General features: G+C 33.6%; 1 pseudogene; it reads left to right on the forward strand.

Moving 5' to 3' along the window:
• The first annotated feature begins 5,480 nt into the window (after positions 1-5,480).
• Positions 5,481-6,125, forward strand: LOC145802680 (secreted RxLR effector protein 161 pseudogene; annotated as a pseudogene).
• The last annotated feature ends 638 nt before the right edge of the window (positions 6,126-6,763 follow it).

The raw sequence follows: 6,763 nt of genomic DNA on the forward strand, positions 1-6,763 counted from the left end.
AAAATGTATTGTATGAGGTTATTTTCTAAACTTCAAAATGAGCTTGATAAACATGGGATGGAAAGTTCATTGTGCAAAGTTTAACCCTTGATTTTTTTATTATTATTTACTTTACATCTTTTTTCGACCAAATTTTAACTATTATTCAGTTTTTAATGTGCGCTAGTGAAAAATATTTTTTAAATTAAAATTTTACCAATATCACTATATTATTATTGCCACCCTTGCGACCACCACTATTATTAATAAAATTATTAGTACATTAATTTCAAATACTCAGCTAAGCATAAGAAAATGTTTTCTTCAAAAAATAATTTTTTATAAATATTTTCTACTAAAACAACAAAACGTAAGAGGAATGAGAAACTCTTATTCTCAGTTTGGAGTGATAAATAAATGCACTTTTTAATTTTTTATGAAAAAATAAAGAGATGATATGACTTAAAAAAAAAATAAAAAGATAAAAAGTGTGCTTATATAGCACACTCATGGCAATAGAAATTCATCCTAATAGTTATTCGACTACTATTGTTTTAATTATTTTTATTATTGTTTCCATATTACTTTCCAAATTATAAACTATTGAAATTTCTTTTTAAAAGTTTTAAAAATATATATATTTTTTATTTCTTGGTAAAATTTCACTTTAGACTCTTGGGGTTTGACCCATGTGCATAACTATCTTATTATTTGGAAATAAGTACGGAATTTTTAGTGATTTGTGGACCAAAGTGTTGTTGGAAAAAAATGGTTTCAACGATGATTTTTCGAAAACTTTATGCTAATAATTTTTTAGGACCCATGAGTCAGGTTGAAGGGTCCGAGTAACAATGTGCTCGTTGCCGTGTGGTGAACAAGATTATGAAATTAGTGAGTCAAAACCATTTATAGGTGAATGAGAAATTGACTCTAAAGTGAGGTTCATGAACATTAAGTCATTCCTCAAAATGGTGTTGATTGTTCTTGGCCCACATAGGAAAGTTAGGAAAATTTGATGAAGATATAAGGTCCCAAATGGAACCTTGGGCATGGGCTCAAAGAACACCCAAAGTGTAAGTTGGGTTGGGTTGGCCCATTACTAACTTCTTGGGCCGAAATTATTTAGAAATATTTTCAATTGGTTGCTATTTCATATTCAAATTTCAACGGGCATGTCTCTTCTGAAAAGGTTTTCCATGGCCTATATTAAGGCAATTCAGACTTCTAGTTTCCTCCTTCTTTGTTCATCTTGCATTATATTTTTTATTTTTTAGAGTTCAAGTTTGAGAGAGTATAAAGCACATATTCTGATTCGCTGTACACATAGAGTTGGTGCAAATTCTGTGTGTGGTGATTGTTGAATCCTGGAGACAAGACGCCTATTAATCTCGAGCACCAGTGGAGAGGGCGTTATTATGTCTTAAAGACACAGTGTCCATACACTGGCCTCAATCACAATTTCACACCATTGTTTAATCTGCTATAAAGTTGTAAGTATTCTTTTTTTTTTATTTATTTATTTGTATGTAATTAATTTACCGTAATTATTCTCCAACAATTTTAAGACAGAATAATCGCTTCAGATTTTTGTATCGGTTAAATTAATTATCTCTACTGTGTTTCGGTATTGTTCAAATAAAGTATATACAGGTACTGTTTATATTTTTTTTATTTCCTGCTTTTGTGTTTTGGTTGAATACAGAATTTATTCTGTGTTTGCTGTTTATATACATATATATATGTACAGATTCTGAATAAATTGTGTTATAGACTGTTTTCTATTTTGATTTTAATACAGAATCATATTCTGTAGTTTTCCTGGTTTTTACACAGCAGTTTTTTTTCCCCCCCTGTTAACGTATTGGATTATGTTTGTTTGACTGATATGTTCAAACACAAATAGGAAATTTTTTTTTGTGGTGATCTACATAACTACGTTTGTAGTATACATATTTTATTTGAATTTTGGTTTGGTTTGTTTTAGTGCACTTCCCCAGACAACTACCTTATTGGTTATTGGTTTGGTGGATTTGTTTTTTGAAAAAAAAGTTGTGTTGGTGTACTTCGTTGTGGACTGCACAAGACCGTTACGTTATTTTTATTTATTTATTTCTAGTTTGGTGTATTGTGTTTCTATTTAACTGTTGATAAAGGAAAAACAAATAATAATAGTAATAATAATAACAATAATAATAATAATAATATAATTAGTATTATTTCTTTTAGTTTATGTTGTAATTTGTTTTACTAGTGTTTGTTGTTTATATTGTTTATTGGTTTTCCTCAACTTAGTGATTTAATTTCTAATTTGAGTTAGTTATTGAGAAATCATATTTTATTTATTGTGAAAAGATTTGTTTTTTGTTAGTTTATTTTGATCAGAAAATTTAAATGGCAACTGAGACTGTAAATAGTGCTGGAAAAACAAACCCAACATCTACATCTGTCATGGTTTCAACACCGGTGGTTACTCCTATGGTTACTTCACTTCCCACCACTGTCCCGGTTAACCACAATGAAAAGCCGGAAAAATTTAATGAGACAGAGTTTAAGAAATGGCAGCAGAAAATGCTGTTTTATCTTACAACTCTGAATTTGGCAAGATTTGTCAAAGAGAATGCACCCGCCTTGAACGAGGACGAAACTGATCGACAAGCAATTGCTGCAGTTGAGGCGTGGAAGCATTTTGATTTTTTGTGCCAAAACTATATTTTGAATGGATTGGACAACACGTTATATAACGTGTATAGTCCATTATAAACGGCTAAAGAATTGTGGAAATCCTTGGACAAGAAGTACAAAACGGAAGATGCGGGAATCAAGAAATATGTGATTGGCCGTTTTCTTGAGTATATGATGGTGGACTCAAAAACCGCAATTAGTCAAGTGCAAGAGCTTTAGTTGGTTTTGCATGAAATTCATGCAGAAGGAATGAGTTTGAGCGAGTCTTTCCAAGTAGCAGCAATCATTGAGAAACTACCACCGTCTTGGAAAGAGTTTAAGAACTATCTGAAGCATAAACGTAAGGAAATGAAGTTAGAGGACTTGATTGTTCGGTTACGGATTGAGGAAGATAACCGCGAGGCAAAAAAGAAAAAAACTCCGGGATTTGTTTTCAAAGCCAAGGCTAACATATTGGAGCACGGACAAAAAAAGAAAAAGAGACAACGTCCTAAGCAAAACTCTAAACAAACTGCTGGTCAGAGTTTTAAGATTGGATCTATAAAGTTCAAGGGAAAGTTCTTTGTGTGCAACAAGATAGGACATCGGGCCAAAGATTGTTGGAATCGCAAAGATAAACAAGGTCCTTCTAAAAAGATGAAGTATGAACAAGCACACATAACTGAATTGGAGACTTTGTCTGATGGAGTGACTGAGATGAACTTGTCAGCAGTTGTGTCTGAGGTAAATCTGATGGGGTCAAACTCCAAGGAATGGTGGGTAGACACCGGGCAACACGACATGTGTGTGCAGATAAGAAAATGTTTACTACCTATCAACAAGTTAAGGATGGAGAGCAGCTTTTCATGGGAAACTCCTTTATTGCAAAAGTTGAAGGACAAGGGAAGATTATGCTCAAAATGACTTCGGGCAAGGAGTGCACGTTTAACAATGTTTTGCATGTTCCAGAAATTCGGAAAAACTTGGTGTTTGGGTCATTGTTAAGCAAGAATGGTTTTAAATTGGTTTTTGTTTCTGATAAATTTGTTCTGTGTAAGGATGGTATTTATGTAGGGAAGGGATACCTGTGTGATGGGTTATTCAAAATGAATGTACTGACTGTAATTCCTACTATTAATAAGAACTCCACATCTTCTGCTTATTTGTTTGAGTCTTTTCATTTATGACATGGTAGATTAGGACATGTTAACTATGATTCATTGCGTAGATTAATTCACTTGGACTATCTACCTAATTTTTCTATTGACTCAAATCATAAATGTGAAGTATGTGTTGAGGCTAAATTGACTAAGACATCATTTAATTCAGTTGAAAGAAGTACTGAGCCTCTGAACTTAATTCGTAGTGATATTTGTGATTTGAAATTTGTTCAAACACGAGGAGGCAAGAAGTACTTCATCACTTTTATTGATGATAGCACGAAATACTGCTATGTATATTTATTACGAAGCAAGGATGAAGCTTTAGACAAATTCATTGAATATAAAACTGAGGTTGAGAATCAACTTGGCATCATTCATCAAACTACTGCACCTTATGCACAACAGGAAAATGGAGTTGCTGAGTGGAAAAATCGTACAGTGAAAGAAATGATGAATGCCATGTTGATTAGCTCAAGTTTACCCCAGAACTTATGGGGGGAAGTGATTCTTTCCACTAATTATATTTTGAATAAAATACCTCACAAGAAGATTCTTAAAACTCCATATGAATTATGGAAAGGTCGGAATCCTTCTTACAAGTATCTGAAAGTGTGGGGGTGTTTAGCTAAGGTGGCCATTCCTGATCCTAAAAAGGTCAAAATCGAACCTAAAACTATTGATTGCATATTCATAGGATATGCACATCATAGTAGTGCTTATCGATTTTTAGTATACAAAAGTGACAATTCAGATGTGCACGTCAATACTATAATCGAGTCAAGAAACGCATCTTTCTTTGAACATATATTTCCTTGTAAATTTATACAAGAATCAAGTTCTTCTAAACGTTCTTATGAAAGTGCATTTGATAATAATCAAGGACAGATTGAGGAAAATCAAGAAGGAACAAATGAGGCAGAACCTAGACGTAATAAGCGAGCTAGGACTAGTAAATCCTTCGGTCTTGATTTCTTGACTTATCTACTGGAAAATGAGCCTCGAACATTTAAGGAAGCTATGTCTATGCCTGAAGCTCCTTTATGGAAGGAAGCTATTAATAGTGAAATTGAGTCCATCTTACAGAATCATACTTGGGAATTGGTGGATCTTCCACCAGGATGTAAGCCTCTTGAATATAAATGGATATTCAAGAGAAAAATGAAACCTGATGGATCAAGTGAGAAATACAAGGCTAGACTTGTAGTTAATAAAGGTTATAGGCAAACTGAGGGAATAGATTATTTTAACACTTATTCGCCTGTAACAAGAATAACATCCATAAGAATGTTGATTGCTATAGCGGCTTTATACAATCTTGAAATATATCAAATGGATGTTAAGACTGCATTTTTAAATGGAGATCTTAATGAAGAAATCTACATGGAACAACCAAAAGGTTTTGTAGTTCCAGGGCAAGAAAAGAAAGTATGCAAGCTTGTAAAATCTCTTTATGGTTTAAAGCAAGCTCCAAAACAATGGCATGAAAAATTTGATAATGTTATGATGTCAAAGGGATTCAAAATAAATGAATGTGACAAATGAGTTTTTGTGAAAGACACATAAAAAGGATATATCATTGTTCGCCTATATGTAGATGGTATGCTCATTATTTGTAGTAATAATGAAATTATAAAAACTACCAAGAAAATGTTGAACACTAAGTTTGACATGAAAGACATGGGAGTAGTAGATGTAGTTTTAGGAGTTAAAATTACTAGAACATCTGATGGATATGTTTTGTCTCAAAGTCATTATGTGGAAAAAATCCTTGAGAAATTTAATAAACATGATGACCGTCTTTCAAAAACCCCTGTGGATGCTAGTCTTTATTTAATGAAGAACATGGGTGAAGGTGTATCACAACTAGAGTACTCCCGAATAATTGGAAGTTTAATATACCTCATGAATTGCACACGTCCTGACATATCATATGCTGTCAGTAAATTGAGCAAGTACACAAGTAATCTAGGGAAAGATCATTGGACAGCCGTAATAAGAGTACTTAGATATCTAAGATATACTTGTAATTATGGATTGAACTATACAAGATATCCAGCAGTACTGGAAGGGTATAGTGACGCTAATTGGATATCCGACACTAAAGACTCTAAGTCTACTAGTGGCTATGTCTTTACCTTGGGAAGTGCAACAGTCTCTTGGAAATCGTCCAAACAGATGTGCATTGCCAGATCCACAATGGGATTCGAGTTTATTGCATTAGATAAAGCAGGAGAAGAAGCAGAATGGCTTCGATATTTCTTGGAAGATATTCCAATGTGGCCCAAACTTGTGCCTACAATTTGCATCCATTGTGATAACTAAATAGTTATGGCTAGGGCACAAAATAATATGTATAACGGTGAGTCTCGTCATATACGTCGTAAACATAATACCGTTAAGCAACTGCTCTCAAATGGAATTATTTCCATTGAATATATAAGGTCAAGAGATAACATTGCGGATCCGTTAACAAAAGATTTGACTAGAGATCAAGTTATGAGATCATCGAGGGGAATGGGATTAAAGCCTACAAATTAAGAACCGACTTAATGGCAACCCAACCTAGCTGACTGGAGATCCCAAGATCTAGATTCAAAGGGACAACCAAATTAAGTATGATTCCTGACCATCACTAAAGAGAAAATCTCTTACCCATGTCTATGATAACAAATGATGTCTGCAGCGAGAATTAGGATACGTTTTACTTTTAATGAAGTTCATATCTTGAAAAACCAAGTAGGGTATAGCAGAATACTCTTAATGAGCATCACCTATATGAGTGTGAATTGGGCCGATTCTATGAGAATACTAAGGCTACATTCTCTAGAGCACTTATGAAAACCAGGTATTGCCCAGGGCCAAAACGGGCACAATCGAAAGAACCAAATTGTGTATGAAAACAAAGCTGTGTGAAAATTGTTGTCCCGGTTTACATTAACGGCAGAACAGTTCAAGACATC

The sequence above is a fragment of the Camellia sinensis genome, chromosome 11 (genome assembly GCF_055761805.1).
Source record: "Camellia sinensis isolate YWXY chromosome 11, ASM5576180v1, whole genome shotgun sequence".
Lineage (NCBI taxonomy): Eukaryota > Viridiplantae > Streptophyta > Magnoliopsida > Ericales > Theaceae > Camellia > Camellia sinensis.